Below are 24,003 nucleotides of genomic sequence, written 5' to 3'. Positions count from 1 at the left end.
TCATTCACAGCAAGCCTGATAAGGATCCTGCCTTTAGCAGGAGCTTGATCAGGCTTAGATATACTATGGCAAGCTGGATGCCTGTGAAGGCGTCCGGTTGCCATGGTAAATGGCAGCGGCCCGATGGAGGAAGCAGCTCCCTCCCTCAGTTTACCCTTCAAGCAGCGGCCCGATGGTTAGCCCCTCCATGCAGCAGTCCCTAAGGACCGGGGTACGAAAGGGGTTAAATGGCCGCCATCAAGTACAATATCAGCTGTACATTTCAGCTAACACTCTGCCCCATTGCAGCTTTGCCATCCTTAATGGGGGGTGGGTGGGCTGGTGCCGCTCTGCCATCCTGAATGGGATGGGGGGGGTGGCTAGACTTGTGCCACACCGCTCGTCCAACCTGAGGGGGAGGTGGGGGGACGGGGTTGTTTGACATTAACCGGGCAAGCGTCGGGCCGCTGCCACAGCGGAGCAGTGGCCCGATGGTTAGCCCCTTCCATACAGTGGTCCCTAGGGACCATGGCATGGAAGAGGTTCAGTCTGCAGTTTGAAGCATACTGTCAGCTGTATGTTACAGCTGACAGTCTGTACTGCTTTCCCATCCTTGGGAAGGAGGGGGAGACAGTGCGCGCTCCCGTGTGCACACAGGAGGGGTTGCAGAAAATCCGTCAGATGACGGATTCTCTGTAAATTCACTGAGAGCAGCCTGCTGTGCATAAGAAGCACAGCAGGCTGTAGAACAAAAGTGAAAAAAGATGAATAGAACCAATTGGAGAAATGATTTTCTCCACAAAATAAATAAGTGTAAATTTTTTATTTTTTTTATAAAGTTGTCCATATCCTTTAAGTGTCAGTCCTCACTGCAGTTTTGGTATTGTATTCCTGCGCTGGGAAGTCCATGTTTAACAATGCCATTTAACCTAGGAGACATTGATACTGATGACTGTCCGACCCTTAATACTAATTATGTAATTGGATTCTAACAGGACTGGAGATGGAGTAGGTGCCGTCTGTGGCAGAGAGGGTCCCTGCTTATGATTTATAGTAATAATGATGAAGAGGCCGGCTGGAGCCCCCAGGACAGAATGCTCCATTCCTTGTGGTCTTATCAACCTGTCCTGACTGGTGGGCCCGGCCCTCGGTGTCCTCATCAATCAGAGCGCAAGGGTTTACAAGAGACGTCTCTCATGCGCACTTCATATGTCACACACCGGCCGCGTCCATTAAGACTCCATATGTCAGACAACACGGAGAGGAGATAATGGAGGTCACCGACTGGAGGAACGCAGAGCTGAGGACAAGATACGAGGCAATGGATGGATTCCTGGGGTCAACTGCGCCTTCCTCCTCGACTTAGGGGGGAGCACATTTACAATACTTGCCCTCGTTTTCTGCAGTAGATCTGTAGTAGAAAATGTGAATTTAGCCCAGTTGTATTATTATAGTACGGCAAGCAGAACCAGTCTGGTTGTCAAATTGGACAAAAATTCTAGCTTCCTGCAGCCACCACTAGGGGGAGCTCACTGCATGTGGAGTTCTACCACAAGTATTAAACTCAGTGGGAGCAATATACAGTGAGCTCCCTCTAGTGGAGGTTTGAAGTAACTGCAATGATACAATTTTTTTTGGTAAGCATGGGGGTGTAGTTCAGTGCTGGACCCCACCATCACAGGTCCCTTGTGTAAGAGGTACGCCACCAGATACCTGTGGGAGAAAAGACCTAACAGGCGTGGTTCCTCTTGGTTGAAATACATTAGAAATGTCATTGCATAAAGTGTTCAAAATTGGTGAATCAGAGCATTTACTTATATGCTAAGAATCGGACCGATGCATACATTAGGGGGTAAGGAGGAGAAGGAACATTTTATTCGTTGTCCAAAATAATGACTGTAATTTAAAATGTAAATTCCATAAATTACCATATTTTACCGCTAGATGGCGCTGTTTACCTCTTAATGGATTTTTCTTCACACATGTATTTCTCAGTGAGAAAAAAAATAAGTTATCAATGAAGCAGAACCTCCGTTAAAGGCGTCGTCTCACTTCAAGAAATGGCATTTATCATGTAGAGGAAGTTAATACAAGGCACTTACTAATGCATTGTGATTGTCCATATTGCCTCCTTTGCTGGCTGGATTCATTTTTCTATCTCATTATACACTGCCCATTTCCATGGTTACGATTTACGACCACCCTGCAATCCAGTCCCGGTGGTCGTGCTTGCACACACTATAGGAAAAAGCACCGACCTATGTTCGTTTCCGCTGTCCAGGACTACCAGCAAGGCCGGCACTTTTTACTATAGTGTGAAAGTACGACCACCGGGACTGGATTGAAGGGTGGTCGTAACCATGGAAAGGAGTATAGTATAGCGAGATGTTATTTTTTTTAAAGATTATAAGGGTTATTTATCAAACTGGTGTAAAGTAGAAGTGGCTTAGTTGTCCGTAGCAACCAATCAGATTCCTCCTTTCATTTTCAAAAGGAGCTGTGAAAAACAAAAAGGTGGAATCTTATTGGTTGCTACGGGCAACTAAGCCAGTTCTACTTTACACCAGTTTGATAAATGACCCCCTATAATAAATGTTTAGTGTAACAAAAATTACAATAAAATGATAATTATTTGGTATAAAATACAGTTTCTTATGTGTATAATGCATAAAAACAGAAAACAGACTGTAATAACAGATTGTTTAATGTGAAACGATTTTATTTTATTTTTTTCTATTTTCAATTATAAAATATTTTTTTGCATTATACTATTTTATATCTATGGTATATTTTATTATATTATTAATTACAGATATGTCACTTGAAACACAGAGAGGAAAAAAATAAAATAAAAACTGCGTCTTTAAGGCCTCCGCAGCCAGGATAAAACAATAGTCCTAAGAATAATAATACATATAATATTATGACAGTCGCCTTTCGCTCGTCTTCCTCTGTTATGTTACATGTTCTTGGATTTCGCCGTACGTGACCATCGCGCGACCCCCGGGGTCACCTCCGTCTCCAGCAGAGTCGGGGTTATCTCGGCACCAGGAGACCCCAGAAACAATCTCAGGGATGATGACGACAAAAACCTCCAGCCTCGTCCTCTGCCGTCTGGCGTTGAGCTGACAGGAATAGAAAGGCAGATAAGGCCGGGCTGGCAGTGATGTATTGGACTGGACAGGGAGACATTCCTGAAGATCCTGGGAGCCTCCAATGAAGAACTAATCACCTAGCTTTTCTAGGGTCCTGAGACTCGGAGAATGTACAGTACAGACCAAAAGTTTGGACACACCTTCTCATTCAAAGTTTTCTTTATTTTCATAACTATGAAAATTGTAGATTCACACTGAAGGCATTAAAACTATGAATTAACACATGTGGAATTATATACATAACAAACAGGTGTGAAACAACTGAAAATATGTCATATTCTAGGTTCTTCAAAGTAGCCACCTTTTGCTTTGATTACTGCTTTGCACACTCTTGGCATTCTCTTGATGAGCTTGAAGAGGTAGTCCCCTGAAATGGTTTTCACCTCACAGGTTTGCCCTGTCAGGTTTAATAAGTGGGATTTCTTGCCTTATAAATGAGGTTGGGACCATCAGTGGCGTTGAGGAGAAGTCAGGTGGATACACAGCTGATAGTCCTACTGAATAGACTGTTAGAATTTGTATTATGGCAAGAAAAAAGCAGCTAAGTAAAGAAAAACGAGTGGCCATCATTACTTTAAGAGATGAAGGTCAGTCAGTCAGCCGAAAAATTGGGAAAACTTTGAAAGTAAGGGCTATTTGACCATGAAGGAGAGTGATGGGGTACTGCGCCAGATGACCTGGCCTTCACAGTCACCGGACCTGAACCCAATCGAGATGGTTTGGGGTGAGCTGGACCGCAGAGTGAAGGCAAAAGGGCCAACAAATGCTAAGCATCTCTGGGAACTCCTTCAAGACTGTTGGAAGACCATTTCAGGGGACTACCTCTTGAAGCTCATCAAGAGAATGCCAAGAGTGTGCAAAGCAGTAATCAAAGCAAAAGGTGGCTACTTTGAAGAACCTAGAATATGACATATTTTCAGTTGTTTCACACTTGTTTGTTATGTATATAATTCCACATGTGTTAATTCATAGTTTTGATGCCTTCATAGTCATGAAAATAAAGAAAACTCTTTGAATGAGAAGGTCTGTCCAAACTTTTGGTCTGTACTGTATATGTACATGTATGCTTTCTTTGGCCCTTCAGAAATCTGGGACAGTTGCGTTGCGGACACAGCGTCATGTAAAACGCGGTTGAGTCCATCCTATGATGTTTGTCACCCAGCTTTTCTGGAGTCCTGAATGGTCCTGATGCCTTGTGTTGCTTTAGACCAGGGATGCTCAACCTGCGGCCCTCCAGCTGTTGTAAAACTACAACTCCCACCATGCCCTGCTATAGGCTGATAGCTGTAGGTTGTCTGGGCATGCTGGGAGTTATAGTTTTGCAACAGCTGGAGGGCCGCAGGTTGAGCATCCCAGCTTTAGACTAAGGACAGTCATGTATACCCTGTGAATAGGCTCCTATAGGATCTCCCATCCAGCTTTTCCAGAATCATGAATGTGAAATGTGCCAGGCTCCAGCCCCTATCTCTGCATCTATGACGGTTTGCCATTCAGGGGTCTGGGAAAGCCCTTTATGTAGAATTCAGACTAAAGAACATCAAATACAAATTGTGAATTTGCTCCTATGGGGTTTGTCACCCAGCTTTTCCAGAGTCCTGAATGTAAAATGTGCCCATGTCTCTGTAGCTATGCTTATCTGCCTATCAAGGGTCTAAGAAGGCTGGAAAGTCATGTAGACACTGGGCCTCATTTATCAAAACTGTCTAATAGAAAACTGTCTTAGTTGCCCATAGCAACCAATCAGAGCTCAGCTTTCATTTTTTCAGAACACTTTAACAAATGAAAGGCGTGCTCTGATTGGTTGCTAAGGGCAACTAAGACAGTTTTCCTGTTAGACAGTTTTAATAAACCAGGCCCACTGTGTTTGTTCCCATTATGTTTATCACCCAGCTTTTCCAAAGTCCGGAAAGTTAAATGTGCCTTTTTAATCTGTTGTTGTCTTTGCATTTATCGTTATTTGCCATTCAGGGGTCTGGGAAAGCTGGATAGCGCAATTCAAACTAATGAATGCCATGTAACCATTGTGGAATATACTGTCCATATCTTTACTTTTTTTTTTTTGCCATTCAGGGGTCTGGAAAAGATGAATACCTCAATTCAGACTAATAACAGTCATGTATCCATTGGTGATTTGCTCCTATAGGGTTTGCCACCCAGCTTTTCCAGAGTCCTGGATGTGATATGTGCCCCATCACCTTACCCATATTTCTGTATCTATGCTTATTTGCCTTTTAACTGGGTTTCAGACTTAACTAAAGTGATGTAAATACAATTGCTCACCCAGCTTTTCCAGAGTCCTGAATAGGGAGTATACCTGTATAATCATACTTGTCAAGCCAGAATCTGGGAAAGCTGGGTAGCTAGATGTCAGACTAACTGCAGGCATAAGGGCAGAGTAGTAAGTATACCTCTTCTATATCCTACTTATTCAGGAGTCTGGGAAAGCTGGATAACTAGGTTTCAGACTAACCTCAGGTATAAACGCTGTTCAGTCGCTTGCATAGCATTTGTCACCCAGCTTTTCCAGAGTCCTGATTGTGATGTGCCGTTACCTAGCCCATGTCTCTGTACCTATCATTAATTACCATGCAGGGGGCAAAGAAAGCTGAATAGCTATATTACGGTTATGCCAATCATTTAAACACAGTGTTCGCTCCCATAATGTTTATCATCCAGCTTTTCCAGAGTCCTGATTGTGATGTGCCCTGTTTCCCTGCCCATGCCTATTTGCCCTTCAGGAGTCTAGTAAACCTGGATAACTAGGTTCCAGGCTAACCCCAGGCATAAACACTGTTGAGTTGCTTCCATGGTAATTGTCACCCAACTTTTCCAGAGTCCTGAATGTAGTATGTGCCTTTTTAATATCTATGTATATCTCCTTCTTTACCCCATACTCTTTATCACCCATCTTTTCTAGAGTCCTGAGTGGTGAGTTTGCCTTTATATCTTACTTATTTGCCCTTCAGGAGTCTGGAAAGCTGGATAACTAGGTTTCAGACTAAGCCCAGGTATAAACGCTGTTCATTTGCTTCCATAGCATTTGTCACCCAGCTTTTCCAGAGTCCTGATTGTGATGTGCCCTGTTACCCTGCCTGTGTCTCTGTAATCATCATTATTTACTATGTAGGGGGCTAAGAAAGCTGGATGGCTAAATTACAGTTATGCCAGTCTTGTAAACACTGTGTTCGCTCCCATAATGTTTATCACCCAGCTTTTCCTGAATGTGATTTTCCCTGTTACCCTGCTCATGTCTCTGTATCTATGCATTTTTGCCCGTTAGGAGTCTGGGAAAGCTGGGTAAGTAGGTTTCAGACTAAGCCCAGTCAAACACTGTTGAATTGCTTCCATGGTATTTATCACCCAGCTTTTCCAGAGTCCTGATTGTGATGTGCCCTGTTACCATGCCCATGTCTCTGTATGTTACATATTTGTCCTTCAGGAGTCTGGGAAAGCTGGATAGCTAGGTTTCAGACTAACCCCAGGTATAAACGGTGTTCAGTTGCTTCCATAACATTTGTCACCCAGCTTTTCAGAGTCCTGATTGGGATGTTCCCTGTTATCCTGCCCATGTCTCTGTATTGATGCTTATTTGCCCTTCAGGAGTCTGGGGAAGCTGGATAGCTAAGTTTCAGACTAAGCCCAGGCGTAAACACTGTTGAATTGCTTCCATAGCATTTGTCACACAGCTTTTCCAGAGCCCTGATAGTGATGTGCCCTGTTACCCTGCCCATGTCTTTGTATTGATGCTTATTTGCCCTTCAGGAGTCTGGGAAAGCTGTATAAGTTCCTCCCCGCAGTCATGTCACCCCTGCGGGCCTGTGATAGACAGGGGGGCTCGCTCATGAAGTTCCATAGCCTCTTATCACTTCCTGCCGTGACCCTCTTTTCCTGGAAGCCGCCGGCCCGGCACTTTCTCCTATCTGAGCGGCACAATCCAGGATTTCCAGCCGCACTTCCTCATTGTTCCTCTAAGCTTCTTCTCCTCCTTATCGTCCAACACTTTCCTGTTTTCTTGTCCCTCTAACCCCCCCCCCCCTGCGCTGAGACTGGAGCTTGTCCTGCGGGTCCAGCGCAGATCCCCAGATCGCCACAGACAGAGAGTCTCTGGTCAGACGTGGTGGGAAAGGCTGGTGTCTCCATGTCGGAAGAGGACAAGGACGGAGGACATGGAGGACCAGCAAAACAAGCACCATACCGCAATCTGCTCGGAGGGGACGCGGTCACGGTGTCATTGTGCTGATGGGTTTGGAGCGGATTGATGACATGAGTTCATATACAGCCTGATAGGAGCACGCTTTGACATTGTGACATTATAGGTGCCCAGGAAACTCATTGATTGCCTAAAGATAGTTTTAGGATTCAAAATAGGCGCTTCCCTCATATTTTTCACTCCCACCCTGAAAAGAAAAAAGCAGCCATTAAAGATACGGTCTCTTTTAAACTTCTATCTGCTACTACAGACAGCCAAAGCCGCTTCGTTATCATTGTCTGTCTAATCAATAGCTTTACACTATAGCATCCATATATGCCCCCAATAAATCACAGCTTCACTTCCTTCACCGCTTCGACACCAATAAGACAGGGGTGTTTAATACTCTGCGGCGACTATAATAAAGGTATTGACCCTACGATTGACAAGACAGTAAGGACAGAGACTTCTCATTAAGAGACATTTTTGACCCATGGTGCATATTCCATGCATCTGAAAAAGACTTTACTTTTTTCTCAAGCCCCCATAACTCATACTCCTGCACAGATATGGTATTACTACTACACAAAACATAATTTCATCAGATATCGTACCATAACTTGGTCCGACCATGCCCCTACCTCTATACTCATTAACCTACAATACTCTCCCTCGCGAGCCCCGTGGAGATTGAATAACCCTGAATACTTACCGCTATTCCGCACCGCTCTGCAGGAATATTTTACTCTTAATAACTCAGAGGTCTCGTTGTCCACGATCTGGTGCGCTCACATGAGGGGTATCTTTCTAAAATGCTCCGCTTTGGAAAAGAGAAATCAAAAGATCGAACTACTCATAGGCCAGATTAGACAAGGAGTGTGACAACCAAAATTACCTTCGCAACCCAATTGAAAAATTTAAGATATGAGCTACATACGTTAATGCGATCCAGATTGAGTTCTACACCTCCGCAAATCCAAATCCATGCATCACTATTGCGAAAACAGAGCTAATAAATCTGTAGCAAAGAGGATTAAGGCTAAATCTGCCAAATCTAGGATCCCCTTTTATATGGCAGAGCAGGTAAGAAAATTATGAATCCACAAGAAATAGCTGATGAATTCGCCTGATACTACTCTACAGCAAATTGTATAATCTCGTCCCAGTCACTGACACTCCTCAACCTACTGAAGAGATAATTAACACCTTCCTGAATAAAATCTCTCTTCCCCAATTATCGTCAGAACAATTAGATATATTAAACGCAGATATCCATATTGATGAAATCACTCAAGTAATAACTGCTCTCAAACTAGACAAATCACCAGGGCCAGATGGGTTAACCAATGAGTACTACAAGACTGTCACGGTGGGGAGTGGGGAAAACCCCCCACCGTACAATGTCAGATATAACGGGGAAGCAGCTAGGCCAGGTCGCCGAGATCAGGGAGCAGGTCACCTCCTAAAGCGTCCCTAATCCTCACCCTAACTCCTCACCGTATGAGCGGACCTGGATGGTAGGATGGCTCATACCAGGATACCTATGGCCCTGAGTCGCCCTGATAATCCCTCACATAGGAGCAGGCAGGGCCGGTGCAAGGATTTTTGCCGCCCTAGGCAAGATAAAAATTGCCGCCCCCCCCCCCCCTTCCCTTATCAGACATCACATATGTTCCACCCCTTTCTCAGCTTTTAAATTAAAAGCCGGAATTAGACTTACCGGTAATTCAGTTTCCACGAGATCACCACGACGGCTACAAGGAGATTGACCCCTGACCTCTGTAGGGGCAGGAACAGAGAGAGGGTTTAAATCCCCCCCTCCCACCACCAACACCAGTGTGTCCAAAATTACAGAGACAGAAATAGGTGGTGAGAACACAAAATAATAAGTCGAGAGGGTATTACTTCATAACCTCCCAGGTAAGGCTAAAGAAAGGGTAGGGAATATATGTGCCGTCGTGGTGATCTCGTGGAAACTGAATTACCGGTAAGTCTAATTCCGGCTTTCCACCTCATCACCACGACGGCTACAAGGAGATATAAAAAATTATAGCTTAGGGGGGGACGACCGCCTGAAGGACCTTACATCCAAAAGACAAGTCTAAACTAGATAGGTCTAACCTATAGTGTTTTGTAAAGGTGCGGATGTTAGACCAAGTAGCGGCTTTACAGATATCCTCAAGAGGAGGACATAGCCTGGGTAGAGTGAGCTCTCAAATTTGAGGGGCAAGGCAGGCCTTGGGACTCATAGGAAATGGAAAAGGAATCCTTAATCCACCGTGCTAAGGAGGACCTGGAGGCTTTTAGACCCTTATTCTTACCCGAGAATAAGACAAATAGGTTGTTGGATCTACGGAAACCTTTTGACACTTTGAGATACCGTAAGACTGAACGCCTTACATCTAGTGAGTGAAAGTTAGATTCCCTATCATTAGAGGGATTACTGCAAAAGGAAGGTAAGACCATCTCCTGGTTACGATGGAAATCAGATACTACTTTTAGGCAAAAAAAACCTAAGGTCTAATTTAAGAATGATCATATCATCGGAGATAAGGAGATAGGGTTCTTGTATCGATAGTGCTTAAAACTCGCCTAGCCTTCTTGTGGACGTGATTGCCACCAAGAATGCGGTCTTAAACGATAGATGTTTGGTGGAACAACTAGATAGGGGCTCAAACGGGGCAAGTGTTAAGCCTGTGAGCACCGTATTGAGGTCCCCATTGGGGATCCTGGATTTTAGAGAGGGGCGTAGTCGAGAAGCGGCTTTCATAAATCTTCAGATCCAGCGATGCCTGGCTAGATCTTGATCAAAAAAGCAAGCAAGGGCCGAGACCTGTACCTTCAGGGTGGAGGGTCTAAGACCTAATTCAAGTCCCTGCTGGAGGAAGTCCAAGATTTTCTGAAAATTGGGCGGCTCTAAGTTTGGGGCAGGGTTACCAATCCAGGCACAGAATCTCTTCCAAATCTTTAGATAAATCGAGAAGGTAACCTTCTTCCTACTCGCTTTTAGGGTAGATATCACTTTGTCAGAAAACCCTTGTGACTTCAACCTCTGGACCTCAGGATCCAAGCTGACAACTTGAGGAAGCTCTGGTTTGGGTGTAGAATTGGCCCTTGATGAAGCAGGTCCCTCCTGGAAGGAAGAGGCCATGGGTCCTCTTGATAGTTTTTTTTAAAGCAGGGAACCAGTTCCTTTTCGGCCAATAGGGAGCTATTAGAATTAGCGTCGTATCTTCTAGGTAGAGTTTCTGGATTATCCTGGGAAGTAGAGGCAAGGGTGGAAATGCATAACTGAGATCCCAGTCCCAATGAATCGTGAGCGCATCCAGCGCCCGGGGATTGTCCCATGGGTTCAATGAACAGAACGTTGGTACCTTTGCGTTCCTCTTGGAGGCGAACAGGTCCACTTGTGGAGTGCCCCATCTTTCTGCCAGAACCTGAAACACGTCCTGATTTAGAGACCATTCGGTATGATCTATTAACTGGCGACTGAGATAGTCTGCTTCCACATTCAGTATCCCTTTTAAATGAATTGCGGAGATGGATCTCACGTGGGACTCTGCCCAATTGATGATCTTTCTTGCAATGGACATTAGTTTCTCCGATCTCGTGCCTCCCTGGTGAGAGAGGTAAGCCACCGTCGTCGTATTGTCCGAAAGAATCTTACGTGTTGACCTACGAGAAGGATCTCTGCAGCTTTCAGAGCTTTCCAAACTGCTTCCAGCTCTCTGAAGTTGGAGGATTGAGAGCGGGTTGTTGGAATCCAGGAACCCTGAAACAAGTGATCTCCCACTTTTGCTCCCCATCCTTTTTTGCTTGCATCTGTAAGCACTTGAATGTAGGGAGTCTTCTCCCAGGCAACTCCCAAGGACAGATTGCCTGTGCTTTTCCACCAGTCCAGGGAGGTCTTCACCACTAGAGGGATCAGAACTTTGTGATCCAAGGAGAACCGTTTCAAGTTCTGAGAATCCATGACTGGAGGGATCAGAAGTGGGACTGGCTCCATGGGACGGACGGAATGCAGGACGAGAGAAGACCCAGGAGACACAGGCTTCCCTTATGGGACCAGACCTTCTGTTCTGGAATCGTCGAACCTTCAATTGGAGGTTTTTGACCTTGTCTGGTGGAAGAAAGGTATGTTGAGCTCGGGAATCCAGGATGATGCCCAAAAACTGGATAGTGCTAGAGGGTACCAGGTTTGATTTTTATTTTTTCTGGTTCACCAACCACCCTAGATCTTGGGTGAGAGACAGGAAGGTTTGTAGGTCTGTTCTGAGTTTGTTCTCTGAATTCCCAATTAGGAGGAAATCGTCCAGGTATGGTATAATCACCAGTCCTTTGTGTCTCAGGAAGGCCACCATCTCGACTACCAGTTTCGTGAAGACTCTGGGCGCAGATGATATCCCAAAGGGAAGGGCCGTAAACTGGAAGTGATGGGTTACCCCCTTGTGGTCCTGAATGGCAAATCTCAAGAACCTTTGTGACTCTGGATGAATTGGGACGTGGTAGTAGGCGTCCTGAAGATCTACTGAACACATCAGGGCATTCCTCCCTATTAACGGAATCAGGGACTTTAGGGATTCCATCCTGAACTTCCGATAGATTACAAACTTGTTTAGGGCTTTCAAGTTTATAATTGTACGGAATGAGCCTTCTTTTTTCTCTACCAAAACCAGGTTCGAATAGAACCCTTGTTTTTGCTGTGTTGATGGGACTTGTACTATCACATCCATTGCCAGAAGGCTTTGAATTCCTTGCAGAATCTTTTTGCGTACATTGGAGGAGTTTGGGTTGGTAACAACGAAGCGGTTTGGGGGAGATGAAGAAAGTTCGATTCGGTATCCGAATTTTAAGATGTCCCGGACCCAAGGGTTCGGGGTAATGGACTCCCAAGGAGTCAGAAAATTCTTCAATCTCCCCCCGACTCTGGCGTCATTGTTTATCAGAGGACTTATTTTGGGAGGAGGAGGGGTTATTTCTACCCCTGCCCCCTTTTGGATAGCTCCAGTGTCTTGACTTTCCTTTATCCCTAAAGGATCTATTCTGGCTAGTGGGGGCCCGAAAGGGATATTTCCTTTTATAGGGTCTCTCCTCTGGGAAACCCTTTTTCTTGTCCGCAGCTTTTTCCAGGATACGATCTTAGGACAGGGCCAAAGACGTATTCCCCTGAGAACGGGATGAAGCATAGTTTCATCTTTGATGTGTTGTCGCCTGACCAGCTCTTCATCCACAAGGCGCGGCGGGCCGCGTTGGAGAGCCCGGCGTCCTTCGCAGCAAATCTGACAGATTCAGCCGAGGCGTCTGCCATAATGCTGTGGCGGACTTCAATAGGGGGAGGGACTTTAGGATCTCCTCCCTGGGAGTAATATCTCTGGTGTGAGATTCCAGCTCATCTAGCCACAACCTCATGGACCTTGCTACCGAGGTAGCTGCGATGTTTGCTTTTAAATTAAACATCGCCGCTTCCCACGATTTAAAAGGCTATCTGCCTTCCTATCCATGGGGTCACGCAGCTGAGAGGTGTCTTCGAAGGGCAAGGCAGTCTTTTTATTGACTTTTGCGACTTGAAATGTCAACTTTTGGTGTTTCGCTGAAAATTTTCACTTCATTAGTGTCAAACAACAGCCGGTTCTTAAAGGACCTGGACACCCCCAACCGCCTCTCTGGGTTGGACCACTCGTCGAGCACCATACCCGTATGTTCTCATTAATTGGGAACACCCGGGTCTTCTTAACCCTGAGTCTCCCAAACATCTCGTCCTGGACTGAGTGGGCTCTTGGGGTTTCTTCTACCCCCATAGTGGCCCGGACAGCCCTTAGAAGGGACTGGCATCTCATCCAACGAAAGGCAAAATTTCCTATCTGATTCAGTAGTACCAATATCAGAGGAAGCCACCTCGTCCTCCCAGACTCTAGATGATGAAGCATCTTCCTCTATCATCTCCGGGTCTGATAAAGAAGGCGATGGTCCCCTTCGCTTTTTAGGTGGATCCCTGGGTAAGGGGGGCATTTGGGATAAGGAGGTTTTTCCTGAGCCTCCTTAGTGATCTGGGAAGAATACCCCCCATCAGCCATGTTAAGTATACATGGAGATAAATAGCCAGAAGCCCTAAGCCAGAGATGTGGAGGAGGAGGAGGAACAAGCAACCTGGTACAGTGTCTAATAACAAGTAACAGGGCAAAAAAGCGCTTCCCCACAGGGGAACTTACGGCAGGCGGCACAGAAGGGTCTCCAGGGGAGCGGGGTTCAGTCGACATGACTGCACGCTGACTCCGATGTACGCCGGTACACTGAGACATTCGGCACTTGCTGGCGCCGAAATTCGAACAGGAGACGCTTCCTGGATGACGTCACTTCCCCCGTCCACCGGAAGTGACGTCTGCCGCTTTACTGAAGCGCTTAGGCGCGCACCCGGCGATAGCCAAACAGGCCTGGCGGGAGATCGCGACCCGGGAGCAGGCTCTCATCTAATAATGGAGCGAGGCCTCCCTCCTTCACCCCTGCCCAGCATTAGTACGCCGACCGCAGGAGGGCAGGGGGAACACCGGTAGGTGCCAGGAAAAAGATCCGTCTTCATCTCCCCACAGGGAGACTCTCTCTGCCCCTGTCCTCTGTAGGGACAGGAAACACTGGTGTTGGTGGTGGGAGGGGGGGATTTAAACCCTCTCTCTGTTCCTGCCCCTACAGAGGTCAGGGGTCAATCTCCTTGTAGCCGTCGTGGTGATGAGGTGGAAAGAACTGCTATGCTTCCCTTACGGTTATTCAAGCTTCTTGTAGCTGTCTCTTTTTGCGGAACGGAATTGCGGACCCATACATTTCTATGGGGCCGCACGATCCGCAATTCCGATCCTGAAAAAAATAGAAAATGTCCTATTCTTGTCCACAATAGTGGACAAGAATAGGCATATTCTCTTAGTGCCGGCAATGTGCGGTCCGCACATTACCGCTGTCCGTGTTTTGTGGATCCGCGAAACACACACGGATGTGTGAATGGACCCTAAATGTGAGGTAAATTAGTTTCCAATGTAGTATTAATAACTAAACAATTACATAATAAACATATTGCATTGTCTACTTACCACCAGGACAATAAGATGATCTGGTCTCTGGCTGCAGTCTGGCTCTGGGGACTCCCTTGTCACTCTCATTCTACCCCCCCCTCCCTTGTCACTCTCATTCTACCCCCCCCCTCCCTTGTCACTCTCATTCTACCCCCCCCTCTCTTGTCACTCTCATTCTACCCCCCCCCTCTCTTGTCACTCTCATTCTACCCCCCCCTCTCTTGTCACTCTCATTCTACCTCCCCCCTCCCTTGTCACTCTCATTCTACCTCCCCCTCCCTTGTCACTCTCATTCTACCCCCCCTCCCTTGTCACTCTCATTCTACCCCCCCCTCCCTTGTCACTCTTTCTACCCCCCTCCCTCCCTTGTCACTCTTTCTACCCCCCTCCCTCCCTTGTCACTCTCATTCTACCTCCCCCCCCCTTGTCACTCATTTCCATCCCCCCCCCCTTGTCACTCTCATTTCCATTCCCCCTTCCCTGTCACTCTTATTTCCATTTTCCCCTCTGTCACCTCTAGTGTAGCGTGGCCGAGCTCTGTTCGGTCCGCGGTACAGGAGCATTTGTTTCCTGTACCCGGCCGGACTGAAAGGAAGTGCACACTAAGTGAGCACTTCCTGTCCGTCCGGCCGGGTACAGGAAACAAAAGCTCCTGTACCGCGGACCGAACAGAGCTCGGCCACGGACAGCACAGAGCAGACACAGAATGACAGCAGGCTGCGCAGCACTGAGCCGGCGGCCGGAGATTCTTTAGAGGAGCGGCAAGCGCTCAGGAGGCGCACACCGCAACGGACGCCCCCTGCTAAATGGCGCCCTAGGCGACTGCCTAAGTCGCCTTACTGGTGGCGCCGGCCCTGGGAGCAGGGGAGAGACGACCTGTTCTTCCCAGACACAGATGAACAGGAGTCTCAAATGGCCTAGCAGCAGGAAAAGGAAAAGACCATATGCAGCAACAGAGTTGGCAGGTAAGAACACCAGAAACACATTTACCTGCCGCAGCCACCACGACTGGAACCCGTGCATAAGTACAGGTGCCCACACACCAAATAGGACACTGTACAGACAACACACACACACACACACACAGGTATCCAGCACTCCCGATACTGCCTGGACCCCATGCCGCAAGGAGCACGGCAGCGCTGCATACAGACTTATGGTTCACCCCTCCGAGAAACCAGCCCCCTCACGGAGGTACAACACACACAGGGAAAACGTCTTGCACACATGCAGGGACAGACACCAACAGCCCAGACATGTAACAACAAACAAGACGTACAACAAACTCTGAACATAAACCCACACCAAACATACAAGTGAGGTGGCTACATAGAGGATACAAGGGAGACAAAGGAATGACATTGCAGATGACATCGCTGAGAACATTGATGTCCTACAAGGTGGCCCTCAAGGACTGGGCAGACAGAACACCCTGGACTGGAGCAGAGCTCCAGCACAAACGACAGCTGAAGTACAACTAACTCCAGCCAGGAAGCCACAGGAGATAAAACCCAAGTGACCACACCCAGTCAGGGGGTTAACCCTTACAGCACCAGACAGAGAAAGGCTACAACTTAAAGGGTTAGTGCACACACCAGCCAACACGCAACACGTAGCCACCGGCAACAGCATGCGTGGCAACCATGTCACAGCGCACACAGCCAAAGCCGAGAAACTGCCACCACATGACTTAACAGCACGTTGCCACCGGCAACCACAAGCAAGGCACAAGTGTCACGGCGCACACAGCAAAGGTCCGTGACAAATAAATTTTCCCCGATCCTCTCTCCATACCTGAAGGGATGTTTCCAGCAATTCTTTGGAGGCAATCCCATTCCCAAGGAAATGCTCTCAGCCCTAATAGTCACAAAAGTTCCCAAAGCAGCAAACCTCCCGACACTCCAGCAAATTTCCGCCCCATATCATTACTCAATTCCGATCTAAAGATCTTTTCTAAATTATTGTCCAATAGATTGGTAGATATTTTGCCTACTTTAATAAATAATGACCAGGTTGGATTTGTGAAAAATAGACAGACATCTGACGGTACCAGAAGATTTATAGACCTCCTGGATATGGGGACGTGGAACGCCTTCTCTGCTCCTATCTTTGGATACGGAGAAGGCGTTTAACAGGGTTCATTGGGGCTTTCTCAAAGCTACTTTTTTTAAATTTGGATTTCAGGGAAGCTTCTTTGTAGCCACCCTAGCTCTTTATTCTTTCCCCAATGCGATAGTGTATACTTCGGGCTTTCTATCCTCTAGGTTTGACATTACGAATGGAACCCAACAAGGGTGTCCCATGTCCCCTCTCATTTTCGCTTTCATCATGGAACCCCTAGCGGAAAGCAGTCGAAGCTCACCCGAGATCAATGGGATAAAATCCTGAGATGCTACTAATAAACATTGGTCTATTTGCAGATGACACTATTTTGGTTTTATCCAATCCCTCCCAATCCTTGATTGCAGCCAGTTGTATTATTAATCGCTTTAGCTAAGCCTCCTATTTCAAAATTAATGTGAACAAATCACAAATATTACCAATGAATAAAGTACTCCAAAATTTGAAAACACAATTTCAATTCCAATGGGTCAAAATCGACTTGCCCTATTCGGGAATAGTGCTCTCTTATGCACCATCCACACTGTTCCAAACTATCTATCTCACATTATTAGAAGAGGTTAAGAATAAAATGTCCTCCTTGAGGTTGTTTGGCATCTCCTAGTTGGGGATGATTGCTGTGGCCAAGATGGTACTTCTACCAAAGATTCTATATATTTTTAGAAATGTACCAATATTTATCTCCTATATCCAAACCTTGCAAAACCTGCTTATGCGGTTTGTGTGGGGTGGGAAGAGACCGAGGGTTAGGGCGGACATCCTGTTTTCCCATATTCATCAGGGTGGGGTGAACTGCCCACGTCTGTCTTTATGCTATAAATCCGTGATATTGGCCCAACTGAAACAACTGTGGATTGGAGATGTCTCTAAGAAATGGGTTCAGATTGAGCTTGGCCTACTAAGGGGGCACAGCATTCGCACTTTCCTATGTTCCCTTTTATATTTTGGTTTCCACAACAATTTTCCATACTTAACATCCCCAATCTCAGCTGCGATACGGCTGTGGACTAACCCATCCTTCCATAGATGTTTTGACATCATAGAATAAATGGATATCCCTATATCTATTGTTGAGTTGTTTGTTCCTAACTTCTCAGCATCACCCTGGTCCGAGAAAGGCCTCCACTTCTTGAAAGATCTGGGTGTTCCTACTCGACATCAATTCCACATTTTAGCTGCCAAACATAACCTGCCATCCTCAGAGTACTTCCAGTACACGCAACATATGCTTAGTTCTGGGTTGATTCCCATTGCTCAATCCTCTAAATTTTCCTTTATTAAAGCTATGGATCTCCAATCCTAACTTCAATTCCCACAGCATATCCTTTTGCTACAGAAATTTGCTAATGGAGGAGGAAGGGGAAAAATTGGGGAAAATTAAAAGACGTGTCTCAAACATTCTACAGTCCAATAACGAACAATGCTGGTACGAATGGATGTCCGCCTCGGCTTTCAACGCGTCACGTCCATGTCTAGAAGTTTGGATCACGTCTATTTTTCATAAACCCCTTTGATTGATTGCTTTCTCTCTTAGGGCTCATACACCCAACCGTATTCCCTCCGAGACATACGGTCCGTGAGCGGGCCATATGTCCTGGAGCGGCATACATCGTGCGCACGGGAGCGCACAGCATCATAGGTTACTATATAATGCTGTGCGCATCGGGCCGCCCGCGGGACTATTGTCCTGCACTCAAATATTCCCGCAGGTGACCCGATGAGCACAGTATTATAGTAGCTTATGATGCTGTGCGCTCCCGTGCACACGATGTATGCCGACCAGGACATATGGCCCGCTCACGGACCGTATGTCTCGGAGGGAATACGGTTATGTGGATGAGCCCTTAATCAGATGCGCAGTATTGTCTGAGAAATGCCATATTAGCTATTAGTTAGCAAAGACTACAATTTCTGTAAGAACTGACCTCTCGATTCCCTCAGGTTCTCTATGTCTTTTCATTTCCGTTGCATTTTGATGTAATCTGTATAATTGAAAAGAATAGCATAATACCTGTAAATCACATGTTGCCTTATGTATACTTGATGGTATTTCAATAAAAACAAATATTTTTTTTTAAAAAAGGAGCATGCTTTGGCGGTATGATATGGATGGACCTTGCCTACCCAATCATTACTCAGCTCCTCAAGCCCATTGGGCACTGCCATCTGCTCAGCTTGACTTGTCCTACACAGTCATTACATTTTAGCCGCTTTCAATTATTATTAGGTTTGTTTTTACAAAGAAGCATGGAAACCATCAATAAGTTGCTGTTGTCAGATCTGGTATTCCTGTTATGTGCTTCTTTTTAGTCTGGCGTCTGCTGTGAATGTTCATAAAGTCATGTTATCCTGGGTATTCACATCAGTCATAAATCATAAAAGGCAACATGTACCTAGCAATTAGTATGCTTGCTGATGGTTTCCAGGCAACTACCCATTTACCCAAAACATAGGGGCCTGGAGGAGGTTTAATGAGCATCAAATATTCAAGAGTGATGAGACAGGTGGCTCTGTGCAGGCGCCTAAGATAGATTTGAAAGCAGCAGCGAGCCTGCTTGTTGGTGGTTTCCAGTGAGCTATGAAGCAATAAATGTAACACAGATTGCTGGATTATGCACTGAATGACGATGGAGCTTCAGTTTAACCAGACAAGCTGGGTGGAGTAGTACCTGGGACCTATATGGACAGATGGGTAGATATGTCCACTTTTGGTGGACACTTAGGGGATCAAGTCAAATTTTTCCAGCAAGATAACGTCATCAGAGGGTCCCATACGACGTAGCAGATGGGTCACATCCACCAGAGGAAAACCATTCTAGACCATGGAGGGTGGTCTCTCTATGACGTTCATATGCCCCAATACAGATTATCTGTTTCTAGGAAAGAAGAGTAACATCCTATATGGCTACCATTGCAGCTCTCAGTGGGGGTCCGCACCCAACTTTCCTAGACCGCTGAATGGCATATATTCAGGGTAACATGGCTGTAGTGATGGATATAGTAGTGGTTACCCAGCTTTCCCAGAAAAAAGATCAAACTAGAAAACTGCCAAGTAGAAGTTAATAGACAGAAAAGGTTATGTGAAATGGCTCAAGGATGCTACAAATTTAGGTTAGAGTCACAATATCTGAACTGACTAATAGAATAAATAATTTTTTGGCCAGGTTTATAGTGTGACTGCCGCCGGACACAGAAGTATTAGAATATTGCTGTACTGAAAATGTCCACTGGGTGGCAGCATAACCCTGCCTTCTTACAGTTCCCATATAACAAAGAACAGCAGCGATCCCAGAAGAGTAACAGGGGCCCAATATTATAATAGCCCAGTGCCCACTCACTGATAACTGTGAGTGAGTCCATAGTGCCTCCATAACAGTGACAGCCACACTGCCCCAAAGCAATATCCACAGGGCATCCATGACAGCGACAGCTGGATTGTCACCATAATACTGACCACCATGCCCCCATCATAATGACAGCCACAGATTATCCATGACAGTGACAGCTGGATTGTCCCCATAATAGTGACCACCATGCCCCATGATAGTGACAGTCACAGAGCATCCATGACAGTGACAGCTGGATTGTCCCCATAATAGTGACAGCCACAGTGCATCATAACGTCACAATGCCACCATAAGACTAACCGTGAAGCTCATTAACAGTAACAGCCACAGGGCGTCAATGACGGTTACAGCTGAAGATTCTCCATAGTGCCCTCATTACAATGCCAGCCAATGCCCCAGTATTAGTGGCAACCACATTGTCTGTAAAGGTTACATCCACTGCGCCCCTATATCGGTAATAGCCACAGCGCCCCCATAATGCAGACCACAGTGTCCCTATAACAGTGACAGTCATGATGCCCCTAATCATTACACCCACAGTGCCCCCCATTCAGGGCGACATGGCCGACAAACTGTACTGACTGATCTAGTAGTGAATACCCAACTTTCCCAGAAACAGATCGAACTAGAAAATTGCTTAGAAGTTAATACATAGAAAAGGGAATGTGAAACGGTTCAGTGATACTGTGGATTTAGTTTAGGGTTCCAATATCTGGACTGACTTAAAGAATAAAGAATTTCTTGGGCCAGGTTTATAGGATGACCACCTCCAGCTGTCTTGGAATATTGCTGTACTGTTAATATCCACTAGGTGGCAGCATAACCCTGCTCACACCACACACACTAGGAGGTGACAGAAAAAAAAAAGAAAGGACCCTTTGAGAGACCATTATGCTTATTTTGCATCTGTTTTAGACATTTCCATCGGAGTTCCGTTATTTTAAACAAACAAAAAAATTCTACACAAAGTTTTTTCTCCAGTCTAAAATAGCGAATTTAAGATGGAAATGGCTAAAACAGATGCAAAATGAGCATAACTGAGCATAGCGGATGCTCAAAATATAGGATCTATTTTTTTTCTGACGGATCAGAAGAAAAGAAAACAAAACAGTGATGTGAACCCGGCCTAATATGTGCGTCCTCATGTCCTCTCCAGTCCCTGATTGTACATCTCCAGAGCGGTCAGGATCCCGGAATCCTCGGCCCCTCACTTTTTCCAATCAGGGTATTTTAGCCATGAGTGCGGTAATATTTCTTAACCCGCCACATCTCACACATTTACTCTATTTCTTACAGTTCCCCCAGTAATAGCTACAGTGCCCCTATAGGAGTGCCCCATAACGGTGACAGTCACAACGCCCCCATAATACTGACCATGAAGCCCATTAACAGTAACAGCCACAAGGCGTCCATACCAGTTACAGCTGCCAGCCACATAACAATGCCAGCCAATGCCCCAGTATTAGTGGCAACCACATTGTCCGTAAAGGTTACATCCACTGCACCCCTATATCAGTAATAGCCACAGCGCCCCCATAATGCCGACCCCAGTGCCCCTATATCAGTAATAACCACAGCGCCCCCATAATGCCGACCCCAGTGCCCCTATATCAGTAATAACCACAGCGCCCCCATAATGCCGACCCCAGTGCCCCTATATCAGTAATAACCACAGCGCCCCCATAATGCCGACCCCAGTGCGCCTATATCAGTAATAACCACAGCGCCCCCATAATGCCGACCCCAGTGCGCCTATATCAGTAATAACCACAGCGCCCCCATAATGCCGACCCCAGTGCGCCTATATCAGTAATAACCACAGCGCCCCCATAATGCCGACCCCAGTGCGCCTATATCAGTAATAACCACAGCGCCCCCATAATGCCGACCCCAGTGCCCCTATATCGGTAATGGCCCCAGCGCCCCCATAATGCAGACCCCAGTGCCCCTATATCAGTAATAACCACAGCGCCCCCATAATGCCGACCCCAGTGCCCCTATATCGGTAATGGCCCCAGCGCCCCCATAATGCAGACCCCAGTGCCCCTATATTGGTAATAACCACAGCGCCCCCATAATGCCGACCCCAGTGCCCCTATATCAGTAATAACCACAGCGCCCCCATAATGCCGACCCCAGTGCGCCTATATCAGTAATAACCACAGCGCCCCCATAATGCCGACCCCAGTGCGCCTATATCAGTAATAACCACAGCGCCCCCATAATGCCGACCCCAGTGCCCCTATATCGGTAATGGCCCCAGCGCCCCCATAATGCAGACCCCAGTGCCCCTATATCAGTAATAACCACAGCGCCCCCATAATGCCGACCCCAGTGCGCCTATATCAGTAATAACCACAGCGCCCCCATAATGCCGACCCCAGTGCGCCTATATCAGTAATGGCCACAGCGCCCCCATAATGCCGACCCCAGTGCCTCTATATCAGTAATAACCACAGCGCCCCCATAATGCCGACCCCAGTGCCTCTATATCAGTAATAACCACAGCGCCCCCATAATGCCGACCCCAGTGCGCCTATATCAGTAATGGCCCCAGCGCCCCCATAATGCCGACCCCAGTGCCCCTATATCAGTAATAACCACAGCGCCCCCATAATGCCGACCCCAGTGCGCCTATATCAGTAATGGCCCCAGCGCCCCCATAATGCCGACCCCAGTGCCTCTATATCAGTAATAACCACAGCGCCCCCATAATGCCGACCCCAGTGCCTCTATATCAGTAATAACCACAGCGCCCCCATAATGCAGACCCCAGTGCCCCTATATCAGTAATAACCACAGCGCCCCCATAATGCCGACCCCAGTGCCCCTATATCAGTAATAACCACAGCGCCCCCATAATGCAGACCCCAGTGCCCCTATATCAGTAATAACCACAGCGCCCCCATAATGCCGACCCCAGTGCCCCTATATCGGTAATGGCCCCAGCGCCCCCATAATGCCGACCCCAGTGCCCCTATATCAGTAATAACCACAGCGCCCCCATAATGCCGACCCCAGTGCCCCTATATCAGTAATAACCACAGCGCCCCCATAATGCCGACCCCAGTGCCCCTATATCAGTAATACCCACAGTGCCCCCATAATGCCGACCCTAGTGACAGTCATGATGCCCCTAATTATTACACCCACAGTGCCCCCCATACCAGTGGCTGCCCCAGTGTAACAGTTTTCCATAGCGCGACTGAAATGCTGAACTTTGCTTCCTAAAATGTCAGCGGGCGCCGAGCGCAGTGATATATGTGCGGGGGAACTGAGCCTTTCACTTCCCTCTCACGACAATATAATTGCCCCGGTGCCATATGACAGCTGCCTGTGACAGGAAGGGGTTAAACACGCACTGTAAAATGATTGTGAGAAGGTCAGTGCGGTCAGTGCCAGGCTTCAGCCTGTAAAGCTCAGTAATATGGCGGGAACACAGCACATTAGGGAGATAAATCATGTACAGCGCTGACGTCACCTCAGACGTAAGAAGACGTCACCGCCAGCTGCCCGGGAGCCCCCAGAGACCCCAGTCCAGGGTATGGGAACTTCTGCAACTGACGTTATTGTACTGACCCAGTGCCACCAGCGACATGGCCTGAAGCTCCTGGGCCCCGCTGTCAGATACACTCAGCAATATCTTCCCATATGGCGTATAGTGGACAAATAAGGCTACTCTCACACTAGCGGTTATATTTTCCGGTATTAAGATCCGTCATAGGGTCTCAATACCGGAAAAAAATGCTTCCGTTTTTTCCCCATTCGTTGTCATTGGGGACAAAACGTAACTGACCAGAACGGAGCGCTCCAAAATTACATTCCGTTCCGTTCTCATACCGTCCTGGGATGCGGAACAAGACGGATCAGTCATGACCCACAATGCAAGTCAATGGGGGCGGATCCGTTTTCTCTGACACAATAGAAAACGGATCCGTCCCCCACTGACTTTCAATGGAGTTCATGACGGATCCGTCTTGGCAATGTTAAAGATAATACAACCGAATCTGTTCATAACGGATGCAGACGGTTGTATTATCAGTAACGGAAGCGTTTTTGCTGAACCCTGGCGGATCCAGTAAAAACGCTAGTGTGAAAGTCGCCTAAGCGTTCCATACAGCGTCTAATTACCACCATATAGTGCGCTGTCT

The 24,003-nt window shown here is 46.9% G+C and overlaps 1 long non-coding RNA gene across 1 annotated transcript; it reads right to left on the bottom strand.

Moving 5' to 3' along the window:
* Positions 1–5,183: 5,183 nt before the first annotated feature.
* On the bottom strand, positions 5,184–18,489 carry LOC120997205. The gene is made up of 3 exons (XR_005778116.1): positions 18,431–18,489; positions 8,036–8,143; positions 5,184–7,531 (listed from the first exon to the last, which is right to left on the bottom strand). It is a non-coding gene; the product is annotated as an uncharacterized LOC120997205 (long non-coding RNA).
* Positions 18,490–24,003: the final 5,514 nt, after the last annotated feature.

The sequence above is a fragment of the Bufo bufo genome, chromosome 4, assembly GCF_905171765.1.
Source record: "Bufo bufo chromosome 4, aBufBuf1.1, whole genome shotgun sequence".
NCBI lineage: Eukaryota > Metazoa > Chordata > Amphibia > Anura > Bufonidae > Bufo > Bufo bufo.
Note: the sequence above shows the minus strand (reverse complement) of the source record. Positions and strands in the feature narration are given on the sequence as shown.